This window comes from Palaemon carinicauda, chromosome 22, assembly GCF_036898095.1.
Source record: "Palaemon carinicauda isolate YSFRI2023 chromosome 22, ASM3689809v2, whole genome shotgun sequence".
Lineage (NCBI taxonomy): Eukaryota > Metazoa > Arthropoda > Malacostraca > Decapoda > Palaemonidae > Palaemon > Palaemon carinicauda.
In genome coordinates this window covers 44,463,013-44,478,070 of record NC_090746.1, presented here as the reverse complement: position 1 = coordinate 44,478,070, position 15,058 = coordinate 44,463,013, and positions in this window count along the sequence as shown.

The window sequence follows — 15,058 nt, the reverse complement described above, 5'->3', positions numbered from 1 at the left end:
AGGAGAGAAAATTAAGTAAGGTAACAGCTGTACCTGAAAGTGGAGAAGTATCGCCTCCCCAGACACCTACAAGCATATCAGTGACCCCATGTCAGCCTCTCCCACATGGAACCAAGTTTATAGCTAAATCCTATGACAAATGGGTACGTGTAGTCTTAAAGGGCTTGTCAAAAATAAAAGAGAACAGAGATGATATAACGATAGTTGATTTGTCAAATAAAAGTTATGTTAGGAAGTGAATCTGTGTGTGAATTGGAGTTATGAGAAGTTGCTAATAATGGGATCTTGGGAGCCTCAACTCCAGCCCGCACAGACAAACGCACTCAAAATTTGATTATGCAAGCGCGAAAAGTATGTCGCCCAGAATATCAACCTGTAGTCAGCATCATTGATAATAACTATTCCGATGCAATTGCAATTAGAGACGAGCCACCTGTGAGGATTGATCGATTTCCCTTTAGCATTGATACTGGGCAGGCGGAGCCGATCAGGTCAAGGCCTTATAAGTTACCCATTCATTTCTACGGAGAGATAGAAAGGGAAATTAGTAAATTGAGGGAACAAGGGATTATTGAGGAGAGCAAATCTCCCTGGGCTTCTCCAATTGTAGCTGTTAGGAAAAAGGATGGTTCGGTAAGATTGTGTGTTGATTATAGGAAGTTGAATGTAGTCACTATGGATAATGCATTTCCATTGCCACCAATCGAAAAATTACTTGTAATTTAAAATCTGGATACTACCAAATACTCATTCAGGAAGATGTTAAATCTAAAATCTATTTATAGCCAATGATCAACTATTTTTTCCTTGTGTTGTTAAAATGCTCAAAGTCCTTTTTCTAGAGTAATGATAGTGGTTTTGTCTCCCCTAATTGGCCATGATGTTCTTGTTTACTTAGACGGTACCATAATCGCAGGAACAGCCGAAGAATATAATAATAATATTTGTAAAGTTTTAAAAGCATTGTGACTTAATGGTATCAAAATAAATTTGTCAAAGTGCAAATTTTTCTGTAAACAGGTCAAATTTTCAGGTCATATCATAACCCCGGAAGGTATCAAACCCTGCCCAGTAAAGTAGAAGCTATTACAGATTTCCCCAGGCCACGTACCCCTAAGGAAGTAACTGTGTTCCCAGGGCTTGCCGGGTATTACCGTAAATTCATTAGAGGTTTGGTAGAGATAGAAAACCCTCAGATGATTGATTGATTGATTTAAAGTTTTCAGGCATCTACAGAAGCTTGAAAGAAACCAAAAGTAATAAATTGGGGAGTGGAAGAAGAAAGGGCCTTTAATCATTTGAAAGCTGCCTTAACTAGCAATGATTTACTCGCATATCCTAGATTTGATCGTCCGATTTTAGTGACAACAAATGTGAGTAGCGTAGCTATGCTATTGGTGGAATATTTCTCAACGAGATGATAAAGGTAGAGAGTGACCCATTTCTTTTGCTTCCATGATATTAAAAGGGGCAGAAGAGAGTTATAGTACATTTGATCGAGAGGCATTGGTTATTCTTTGGGTTCTAGAGAGGCAGTAGTTCTTTTTATTAGGTCAGCCAATTGAGTTGCAAAGTGATCATCGCTCCTTACGTGATTTATTTTACAAAGGTGACTTGACGTCTAGACAAGCGAGATATATTGAAAGATTGCTAGAATTTAACATAAAGGGGTTTGACCACATAGAAGGTAAAGCTAACAAGGTAGCTGATGCCCTCTCCAGAGGGGCAGTAATAGGAGTAATGTCTCGGGCACAAAAGAGGAACGCATAACGAAACCAAAATATTGAAGGCCCTTGTCAAAATAGAAAACGGATGTGAATTCCAACGAGGAGCAATCAGGCAATGAGATCCACGAGAGAGAGAGAGAGAAAGAGAGAGAGAGAGAGAGAGAGAGAGAGAGAGAGAGAGAGAGAGAGCGAGAGAGAGAGAGAGAGAGAGAGAGAGAGAGAGAGAGAGAGAGAGAGTGAACGTGAATGTGTGCGGGTGGCCGAGGACATGGCCAGGGGTGTCCAGAATGAGTGCCTTGATAATGCAAATGTGAAAGACTTGGGAGGTTTGGATGTAAAGGAAGTCAGTGAGGGGCAGAAAAAGAGGAATTTATGGAAAGGGTGCGAGCAGTGATTAAAGGGAATCAGTAAGTTATCCATCATTTCTGAATGTGCCTCGTGAGAATATTTTTTATAGTGAATGATATCTTACATTGTGCTTATGACAAGAGGGGAGGGGAATTTTGTGCACAGGAAGTTCTTCCTCCCTCTCTAATTAATCAAGACATCCATATTGTACATGCAAGTCCGTATGCAGGGCATTTAGGGATCTGTAGAACATTAAGGAGAGCATGAGAATCCCTCTTTTGGTTAGGAATGAAAAAATCTATAGAAAATTATGTAAAATGTTGTCATGCTTGTAACTGTTTCAAAGAACATAAAAACACTGTACCGGAAGCTAGAAAGTGGCCTGTGATTCCTATTAAATTTTATAGGGTGCATATGGATGTGATAGGACCATTTCCTACTGGTTTAACACAACATAAGTATATATGTGTATTTGTGGATGCATTTACTCGTTACACTCGTACTTATGGATATATCAGCAAATTCATTAGCCCAGGCGCTCTGCTCTTTCACTTACACCTCTCAATATTGGACATCATTAATGAATTTCCTGTGCATCACCCTACATCACACAACTTCCTACAACCCTGCTGACCATGGAATGGTTGAACGTTTTCCTCTCAGCCTCAAAGCAACTTTGATGTCCCCCTCTAAGGACTCCAACTGGTTCACTCAGCTTCCCTGGGTCCTCCTGGGACTAAGGACCACTCCTAAAGACGCCCTGAACGTCTCGGCAGCTGAAATGGTGTATGGCGACCTGTTGGTAGTCCCTGCCGAATTTTTTCCTTCTGCAACCTCCTCCGACGATCTCCAGTGCATGCGTCATGTCGTGGGAAAATTTACTTCATGACACCAGACTTACAAGCCTCCAGCAAAGTATCACATACTGAGAGACTTGCACTCTGCAACGCACGTCTTCCTATGCAACGACACTAGCAAGCCACCGCTAAAGCTCCCTTACACGGACCCTTTCCTTGATATCCGACGCAAGTCAAAAGCATTCCTACTAAACGTTCGTGGCAAAGAAGACTGGGTCTGGATTGATCGTCTAAAACCTGCTGCAGTTTGCCTCTCTAAATCAGGTTACCCTATTTAACACATACAGTATGGCATTTTTAGGGGGGGGGGGGGGGAGCCATGTACCACCCGTGTGTCACACGATCGTACATAGTAACGACATTTCTCTTTTTTGTACATATTTTCCTTTGTATCTTCGATTTCCTCCTGCCTATTTTGTTGTTACCTGGTAACATAACCAGTTGCTAGTTGAACAAGAAATAGCATGTTTGAAAAAATCCTCAAGATCAATTAACAAATTCATCGAACCAATGACAGTGCTCAAGAAAAATCAAACTGCGTGAGTTTCGAAACACTCATCATCAGGATACAGTCATCTAGTTAAGATTAGCTTGTCGTGTGGTTAGGATGAAGGACACATCTATACCAAAACAAACTAAGTGACGGTAACAGATGATTGGGTGTACAGAAGAAACTCTCTAAGGATTGTTTCAAATAAAATACAAAATCCTGCGGCATCAACTTTAAATATAGGAAAGAAATGCACAAAACCTCTCTATTTGGCGAGACAAAATAAAGGGAGGCCTCTAATACTGCAGAACAAACATAAAAAAAAAAAAAAAAAATCTAAGGAGAACAAGAAGATTGTCTTGATGTGAAAACCCACACCTCCACTTTGACCTGAAAATGTTTGTCCACACTACGGAAGATTGTGCGTATTCAGAAAAGATATTAATTCTCATTTCAGAACTGGCTAAGTATTTGTGCGATTATAGGAATACTAATACTCTATACCTAATGACTACTATGATGATTATTTTGATGCAACTGTCTAATGAAAACACTGCGGCGAGAGCATGAGATTTCAATAGTGTCTACAATCTTGCACTTTATCTTGAGTAGGTGGCTTTAGATATCTACCAGATGAGTCATCAGCAGTTATTTCCTGTTCATCCTTGGTCCAGCTTGGGCAGATGGTGAGCTGGGACGGCTATCCTATGTACAGTTAGAATCAAAAGAACGCCGAAAATTAAGGAAAGATTTCGTCAGATGTCTCTAGTGTTGCCATGACAAAACAGGCAAGGTGTTGCTCCTCTTACTATTATTATGAAATGGGCAGAGCCTTTTCTAGCTATAGGGAATCAAAGCCAGTAAAGAGCTGTCTTTATAAGCAAAAGCATACAAAAGCTACACATTAAGTTGCCATATTTCAATGCTTTATTATCATTTGACATCTCAACTATCCACTGCCCATACAAAGCACTCATACTCACACACACACGCCCACATATACATACACACATATATATATATATATATATATATATATATATATATATATATATATATATATATATATATATATATATACATATATATATAATATATATATATATATATATATATATACATATATATATATATATATATATATATATATATATATACATATATATATATATATATATATATATATATATATATATATATATATATATATATATATATACATATATATATATATATATATATATATATATATATATATATATATATATATATATATATATATATATATATATATATATATATATATGCCCTAATCCTTGTGTGAAAAATATTTAGAAATATGTGGTCTAACTCTATACAGTGAGATTAATGACCTTTTTAAGAGTACCATGACTGTCAAAAATTGTAATGTGCGATCACTGAACTCTGTTATAGGTGACATGTTTTAAGTCTGATATAGGAAGTGTGATAAGCCTATTGTTGACAATATATTTCATCACAGTACATAATTTCACAAAATATAACAATTCAGCATGTGATAGAGCAACATTCCATTTACTTGTCGAATGTTTAGCAGTACCTCTTGAGCGATCATAAGAGCAAGTGGGTACTCGTCTGAGAGTATCGGGCAGTGTAAAGTGTATTCACAAACCTTTTTGTGATAAAGTGAAAAAAAAAACCCATGATCTGATGTCTCATTATCTGTTGACATGGGATATATTTGGTGTCAGGTGTAAAAATACATCTTTTTGGATATGCTTTGAGCGAAGTTGTTCTTTAAGCCAGTAAATTAAAAGTTCAAGATGCCTAGATACACAAGGACTAACATAGCAGACACTGCTGGTGCGGGAGATGAAAACAAAGGAGCAGTTGGTTATTTACAAAATAGATTAGATAACCTAGCTGAGTTAATAGACCTTATTAGTTGAACTAGAAGAGGAGCAGCGCATAACTAAAGCATATCCAACGTACATAAGTGGAAGCACACATGCACAGCCCAGAGAAGATACGCAAAATGCCGCGGTTCAAAAATTGCCAGAAGTCCAGGCAATTGTTTAGCCTTTTGATGATCAACAGCCTAATGAAGGGTTTCGATCGATCGAAGTGTTTTTGAGAGACTTTAAAGTAGCCACATATGAATGGTCAAAAAGAGAAAAAAGCAATTCAAGTAATTAGTTTGTGGAAAGAAGCTCCGGCAATGGAGGTAATGTGTTGGCCGCAAGACAATTTAAGGAGGTATACTAAAATGAAACGACATTTAATCGAGAAATACACTTTACCCGATGCGAGAAAAGGGGACATGAAAGAAAATTACAAACCAAAAACTCCCGAGGGTGAGACAGTTCTCAGTTTTACAACTTGTCAATCTCCCAGAAGGTGATAGAAAAGCAATTGCCCATAAACATATTCGCAGATTAGTAAACCCGTAACTATGTGGTTATTTGTTCAATGACATTCTAGACAGTTTGCCAGAAGAAAAAATGACTGAGAATAGCTGCCCCGATTCCGAAAAGGTGGCAGCCATAAAAGGTATTTACTAACCCCCAAACTTGGAGAGGGGAGAATATAGTCAGCAGGTGAGAAGAGTCTTCATATGTTGGCAGTGTGGAGGAGAGGGGCACCAACGAGTGGAGTGCCCCACCCAAGGATCGCCCTGCTGTTACACTTGTCAGGCCTACAGTCATCTATCTTGAGAATGCCTAGCAAAAAATGCCGAGGGCGGACAGGCTGTGGCACACACACACCACCCTCCGCCCAACATCCGAAAAAAAGGAAACAGAGGAAGGGGGAAACGAGGGAGATCAATGCCCACCTCGCATGACAACAGAAGAACTCGAGTGAGCAGTGGTGCCCCCATTGGTACCCCCAACCTCACCCCCGCATCACTAGGGACAGGAGCAGCCGGCAGCAGTAATGGAAGCGAGGTCGTTGGCACGAGCCCCACATATCCTAATGTGAGGCTCGGAATGTTAGCAATCAGGATTGACCTACCAGATAAGTCCATTCGAGCGCTAATCGACAGGAGCCAGCGTTTTGCTTATTGAAAAATGAATCTCATCAAACCCACAACAGTCAGCAATATCCATCATCCTTGACAGGCCAGGAGGAAATAATTTACACGCAAGGCATAAAACGATCGTCAACTTTAAGGTGGGATCTGTGAAGTTTCCATATGATTTTTTTGTCTCGCCCACCTTGGGAATTCCAGGAATTGAGGCTACACCTGGTTTGGATTTTATAATGAGTAATCAAATATACATTTGCGGGAAAAAAGATAGAATAACACTAAAAGCAGGAGGGTGCATTTTGCTGATAGAAAGTCAGGAGAGAGTAAGTACTTGCGCTGTAAAGGAGAGAAAATTAAGTAAGGTAACAGCTGTACCTGAAAGTGGAGAAGTATTGCCTCCCCAGACACCTACAAGCATATCAGTGACCCCATGTCAGCCTCTCCCACATGGAACCAAGTTTATAGCTAAATCCTATGACAAATGGGTACGTGTAGTCTTGAAGGGCTTGTCAAAAATAAAAGAGAACAGAGATGATATAACGATAGTTAATTTGTCAAATAAAAGAGTTATGTTAGGAAGTGAATCTGTGTGTGAATTGGAGTTATGAGAAGTTGCTAATAATGGGATCTTGGGAGCCTCAACTCCAGCCCGCACAGACAAACGCACTCAAAATTTGATTATGCAAGCGCGAAAAGTATGTCGCCCAGAATATCAACCTGTAGTCAGCATCATTGATAATAACTATTCCGATGCAATTGCAATTAGAGACGAGCCACCTGTGAGGATTGATCGATTTCCCTTTAGCATTGATACTGGGCAGGCGGAGCCGATCAGGTCAAGGCCTTATAAGTTACCCATTCATTTCTACGGAGAGATAGAAAGGGAAATTAGTAAATTGAGGGAACAAGGGATTATTGAGGAGAGCAAATCTCCCTGGGCTTCTCCAATTATTGAGGAGAGCAAATCTCCCTGGGCTTCTCCAATTGTAGCTGTTAGGAAAAAGGATGGTTCGGTAAGATTGTGTGTTGATTATAGGAAGTTGAATGTAGTCACTATGGATAATGCATTTCCATTGCCACCAATCGAAAAATTACTTGTAATTTAAAATCTGGATACTACCAAATACTCATTCAGGAAGATGTTAAATCTAAAATGTATTTATAGCCAATGATCAACTATTTTTTCCTTGTGTTGTTAAAATGCTCAAAGTCCTTTTCCTAGAGTAATGATGGTGGTTTTGTCTCCCCTAATTGGCCATGATGTTCTTGTTTACTTAGACGGTACCATAATCGCAGGAACAGCCGAAGAATATAATAATAATATTTGTAAAGTTTTAAAAGCATTGTGACTTAATGGTATCAAAATAAATTTGTCAAAGTGCAAATTTTTCTGTAAACAGGTCAAATTTTCAGGTCATATCATAACCCCGGAAGGTATCAAACCCTGCCCAGTAAAGTAGAAGCTATTACAGATTTCCCCAGGCCACGTACCCCTAAGGAAGTAACTGTGTTCCCAGGGCTTGCCGGGTATTACCGTAAATTCATTAGAGGTTTGGTAGAGATAGAAAACCCTCAGATGATTGATTGATTGATTTAAAGTTTTCAGGCATCCGCAGAAGCTTGAAAGAAACCAAAAGTAATAAATTGGGGAGTGGAAGAAGAAAGGGCCTTTAATCATTTGAAAGCTGCCTTAACTAGCAATGATTTACTCGCATATCCTAGATTTGATTGTCCGATTTTAGTGACAACAAATGTGAGTAGCGTAGCTATGCTATTGGTGGAATATTTCTCAACGAGATGATAAAGGTAGAGAGTGACCCATTTCTTTTGCTTCCATGATATTAAAAGGGGCAGAAGAGAGTTATAGTACATTTGATCGAGAGGCATTGGTTATTCTTTGGGTTCTAGAGAGGCATTAGTTCTTTTTATTAGGTTAGCAAATTGAGTTGCAAAGTGTGTCATCGCTCCTTACATGATTTATTTTACAAACGTGACCAGACGTCTAGACAAGCGAGATAGATTGAAATATTGCTAGTATTTAACATAAGGGGTTTGACCACATAGAAGGTAAAGCTAACAAGGTAGCTGATGCCCTCTCCAGAGGGACAGTAATAGGAGTAATGTCTCGGGCACAAAAGAGGAACGCATAACGAAACCAATATATTGAAGGCCCTTGTCAAAATAGAAAACGGGATATGAATTCCAACGAGGAGCAATCAGGCAATGAGATCCACGAGAGAGAGAGAGAGAGAGAGGAGAGAGAGAGAGAGAGAGAGAGAGAGAGAGAGTGAACGTGAATGTGTGCGGGTGGCCGAGGACATGGCCAGGGGTGTCCAGAATGAGTGCCTTGATAATGCAGGTGTGAAAGACTTGGGAGGTTTGGACGTAAAGGAAGTCAGAGAGGGACAGAAAAAGAGGAATTGATGGAAAGAGTGCGTGCAGTGATTAAAGGGAATCAGTAAGTTATTCATCATTTCTGAATGTGCCTCGTGAGAATATTTTTTATAGTGAATGATATCTTACATTGTGCTTATGACAAGAGGGGAGGGGAATTTTGTGCACAGCAAGTTCTTCCTCCCTCTCTAATTAATCAAACCATCCGTATTGTACATGCAAGTCCGTATGCAAGGCATTTAGGGATCTGTAGAACATTAAGCAGAGCATGAGAATCCCTCTTTTGGTTAGGAATGAAAAAATCCATAGAAAATTATGTAAAATGTTGTCATGCTTGTTACTGTTTCAAAGAACATAAAAACACTGTACCGGAAGCCAGAAAGTGGCCTGTGATTCCTATTAAATTTTATAGGGTGCATATGGATGTGATAGGACCATTTCCTACTGGTTTAACACAACATAAGTATATATATGTATTTGTGGATGCATTTACTCGTTACACTCGTACTTATGGATATATCAGCAAATTCATTAGCCCAGGCGCTCTGCTCTTTCACTTACACCTCTCAATATTGGACATCATTAATGAATTTCCTGTGCATCACCCTACATCACACAACTTCCTACAACCCTGCTGACCATGGAATGGTTGAACGTTTTCCTCTCAGCCTCAAAGCAACTTTGATGTCCCCCTCTAAGGACTCCAACTAGTTCACTCAGCTTCCCTGGGTCCTCCTGGGACTAAGGACCACTCTTGAAGACGCCCTGAACGTCTCGGCAGCTGAAATGGTGTATGGCGACCTGTTGGTAGTCCCTGCCGAATTTTTTCCTTCTGCAACCTCCTCCGACGATCTCCAGTGCATGCGTCATGTCGTGGGAAAATTTACTTCATGACACCAGACTTACAAGCCTCCAGCAAAGTATCACATACTGAGAGACTTGCACTCTGCAACGCACGTCTTCCTATGCAACGACACTAGCAAGCCACCGCTAAAGCTCCCTTACACGGACCCTTTCCTTGATATCCGACACAAGTCAAAAGCATTCCTACTAAACGTTCGTGGCAAAGAAGTCTGGGTCTGGATTGATCGTCTAAAACCTGCTACAGTTCGCCTCTCTAGATCAGGGCACCCTATTTAACACATACAGTATGGCATTTTTAGGGGGGGAGCCATGTATCACCCGTGTGTCACACGATCGTACATAGTAACGACATTTCTCTTTTTTGTACATATTTTCCTTTGTATCTTCGATCTCCCCCTCTAATACTGCAAAACAAACATAGAAATAATAAAAAAAAAAAAATCTAAGGAGAACAAGAAGAGTGTCTTGATGTGAAAACCCACACCCCCACTTTGACCTGACAGTGTTTGTCCACACTGCGGAAGATTGTGCGTATTCAGAAAAGATATAAATTCTCATTTCAGATCTGTATTTGTGCGATTATAGGAATACTAGTACTCTATACCGAATGACTACTATGATGATCATTTTGATGCATCTGTCTAATGAAACAAATGTAAGTAGCGTAGCTATGCTATTGGTGGAATATTTCTCAAAGAGATGATAAAGGTAGAGAGTGACCCATTTCTTTTGCTTCCAGGATATTAAAAGGGGCAGAAAAGAGTTATAGTACATTTGATCGAGAGGCATTGGTTATTCTTTGGGTTCTAGAGAGGCATTAGTTCTTTTTATTAGGTCAGCCAATTGAGTTGCAAAGTGATCATCGCTCCTTACGTGATTTATTTTACAAAGGTGACCAGACGTCTAGACAAGCGAGATAGATTGAAATATTGCTAGAATTTAACATAAAGGGGTTTGACCACATAGAAGGTAAAGCTAACAAGGTAGCTGATGCCCTCTCCAGAGGGGCAGTAATAGGAGTAATGTCTCAGGCACAAAAGAGGAACGCATAACGAAACCAAAATATTGAAGGCCCTTGTCAAAATAGAAAACGGATGTGAATTCCAACGAGGAGCAATCAGGCAATAAGATCCACGAGAGAGAGAGAGAGAGAGAGAGAGAGAGAGAGAGAGAGAGAGAGAGAGAGAGAACGTGAATGTGTGCGGGTGGCCGAGGACATGGCCATGGGAACCAGAATGAGTGCCTTGATAATGCAGTTGTGAAAGACTTGGGAGGTTTGGACGTAAAGGAAGTCAGAGAAGGACAGATAAAGAGTTATTGATGGAAAGAGTGCGCGCAGTGATTAAAGGGAATCAGTAAGTTATCCATCATTTCTGAATGTGCCTCGTGAGAATATTTTTTATAGTGAATGATATCTTACATTGTGCTTATGACAAGAGGGGAGGGGAATTTTGTGCACAGGAAGTTCTTCCTCCCTCTCTAATTAATCAAGCCATCCGTATTGTACATGCAAGTCCGTATGCAGGGCATTTAGGGATCTGTAGAACATTAAGGAGAGCATGAGAATCCCTCTTTTGGTTAGGAATGAAAAAATCTATAGAAAATTATGTAAAATGTTGTCATGCTTGTAACTGTTTCAAAGAACATAAAAACACTGTACCGGAAGCCAGAAAGTGGCCTGTGATTCCTATTAAATTTTATAGGGTGCATATGGATGTGATAGGACCATTTCCTACTGGTTTAACACAACATAAGTATATATGTGTATTTGTGGATGCATTTACTCGTTACACTCGTACTTATGGATATATCAGCAAATTCATTAGCCCAGGCACTGTGCTCTTTCATTACTAGGTTTGGTTGCCCGAAAATTTTGATTAGTGATAATGATCTCGAGTTTATAAATAAAGTGGTGAAATCAGTCACGGACTTGATGAAAATGGAACACTTTTCAGTGACTGCATATTGGCCTTTAGCTAATGGCTTAGTTGAATCGCATAATAAGGAAGTGGTGCGAGTTTTACGTTACTTAGTGGCTGATGACCCCCTTCATTGGCACGCCATGCTTCCTACAGATGAGCTACCTTTGAACACTGTATATAATGATTTGCTAAGGGACTTGCCTTTCTTTTTAGTGAATAGACAGTATTCTGTGTTACCATATACGGTTCTGATTAATTCGCAACAGTTGTCAAATTATTCAACTGAGCAATACCGTATCTATTTACTAAATCTCTTATAGAGAGCAATGAACACCACTGAAAGGTTTTTGAAAAGAGCTCATGAAGAACAGCTCAAAGTATAGGGGTCAGTTCAAAACCGCACCGGTGAAAGTACTTGTGGGGTATTTGAAACGATTACAACCTAGTAAACACACTAGAGCTAGTACATTTGGGTCCGTACCGAGTAAAGATGGTTAAATCTAACACAGTAGTAATACAAAACATTATTAATGGCACAGTGTTTGAAGAGGTAGTTTTCAAACGTGTCAATTTTTCTTTTCAGTTGTTGTTGTTTGAACAGACCTCATTTCCTCTTTTGGCGTGTTCTAAATAAACTTGATGATAACAATGTGTTCTTATGTTGGTGCTTAGTGTATAAATAAAGTGTTGTGATAATTTTGCTGAATGTACCAATACGTATGACATACTGCTAAGTGAACCTAAGAACAAAGAGGTTAAATAGGTCAAATGTGATCCGTTAGGCGGATGCTGTATTATTTATGTATTTATATGATTCCTGGTTACTGGGGCCGGGGAGGTTCCCGAAGGGCAAGTGGCTATGGGATTAACGTTCAGCCTCGAGGAAAGGGAGTGTTAGAAAAAGGTGTAGATGTAAATACCTTATATTTAGAGTTATAAGAGAAAGGCTGGAAGCTAAATGATTTTCTCTCGAAAATAGCTAGTGCCCACCAATTGATAGTTACAAGTGCTAGTGTAGTAGTGATTCAAAAAAATGGTAAAACGGTGGTGGTGAGTTGTGTTACGAAATTGTACCGTAAACCCGGACAAGTAAAATCGAGGGATGAAGGATTACATATTCCTACCCCTATTCTGCCCAAAAGGCCCGTATCGCCCACAACCAGAGGGAAGTTATTGATGAGGTTGTGTAATACCAATATTGACATGATTTTTTTTTTTTTACTTTTGGTATTCTATATTATAGTTGCAGAGGTCATAAGAAAAAATTAGTGAAATTATTTTATATTATATTGTGTACATTTTTACATGCAATATTTAAAATCTCTAATTTTTTTGTGGAAGATGTTTATTTTCATGGGTGATTTTTAAGAATATATTTTATTTTGCATTTCTATCTAGTACATGCCATGCTCTATTCCGGGTCAGAGTGTCCTCCATATACCATAGACTAGAGAGGGCGAGTGTGCACCTCCTCCCAGAGTGAGGATCTTGTGGGGTGTGGGGGGGAGGGGGGGGGGGGAGTAATGTCCTAGTCCTTGTATGAAAAATATTTAGAAGTATATATGTGTTCTTTACAGTGAGATTAATGACCTTTTTAAGAGTACTATGACTGTCATAAATTGTAGTGCGCGATCACTGAACTCTGTATTAGGTGACATGTCTTGAGTCTGATAGAGGACGTGTGATAAGCCTATTGGTGACAGTATATTTCTATCACAGTGGATAATTCCACAAATTTTAACAATTAAGCATATTGACAGAGCAATATTCCATTTACTTGCCGAGGGTTAAGCAGTACCTCTTGAGCGATCATAAGAGAAAGTGGGAACTCGTCTGAGAGTATCGGGCAGTGTAAAGTGTATTCACAAACCTTTTTGTAATAAAGTGAAAAACTCATGTTTTGATGCCTCATTATCCGTTGACATATATATATATATATATATATATATATATATATATATATATATATATATATATATATATATATATATATATATATATATAATGTGTGTGTGTGTGTATATATATATATATATGTATATATATATATATGTATATTCATAATTATTTTTTATTACTAATTTTCCGTAGTTGGAGCCAAGTAGACGCTCTCCAAGGAACGGTCGGGGGTTGAGAGAATCTCCTCTTCAAACCGCCCCCTCCCCCCCCCCCCCCCCCCCGCCCCGGCCCCCTCTTGCCCCGGTTAGTCCGACACTGAGGAAATAATAAAATCATTTCTGTTTTAGGGGCCGTGGAGAGAAGTTAGATGAGTATTCTTGATACAGCCTGTAAGATATTATATCATTGCCTAAATGGTATTTGATAACCGTTAATGTTCTAGCAATTGTTTCTAACCGTATTCATTATTAGTTGATTTGTAAAGATGTTAGCAGTAGAATAAAGTAAGTGTTGTTGTTGGAAGTTGGATAAATAACGAGATTTAAGTATCAACATTGCATGATAGAAAATCAGTGATCGATACAATAGATAATGATGACTTCATAGCACCTTGAATACAATTAGAATTTATTTCGTACTGAAAATAAGTTGTAATGAGGCAAATCACTCATTATTCGGATCAGGATTTAAATCCAACAAAATAATCCCGTTATGTATACCCTGTGATAACAATTTCCAAATTTGCCATACGGCGAATAATGCTCTTTGGATAAAGATTGAATTCGCAATGTAGCAAAGATATTACTGTATATGTTTAAAATTTTAGTTCAAATGTCAATGCTATCCATTCTGGCCACAATCACAGACGGTGAGACGGCAAAGATTACCGACAAGGGAGTGTAGAAAAAAATATGTATATATATATATATATATATATATATATATATATACATATATATATATATATATATATATATATATATATATATATATATATATATATATATATATATATATATATATTATCATACTATGGTCCTGTGTCTGGGAACATAGAATATGATATTATATATAGTACTGCTGGTAAGCTACACAGCCTCTCGAGCTCCAAACTTACCTGTTTATTTTTAAATTAAATCTGTTACGCTTGGAAATATTAATACCCAAGCTCTGAGGCAGTTATATAACTCTCAGACAGCAATGTATAAAAACAGTGAATATCCCAAGGTCTCTTGAGTAGACTCAAAACAAAACTGAGTGATTATTATTAAGAATTACTGTATTCAATTAACCTCTTACTTCGAATTTCAAACAGTGATACAAGTGAGTACTAAGATAAACACTGGTGATTGGAATCACACACTCTTAACAAAAATAAACATATTCTATGAAAATTACAACACTTCGAAGGAATTTACGGGATCAGAGCCCCAGGCAAAATCACTCGAAGACTATAGTATCTGACCAGCCGGGTTTCGAAGGACTGTTATTTTGTATTCCGGTAATTGGATTAATTGCAGACTGATGTTATTACTACATTCTCTCCACGT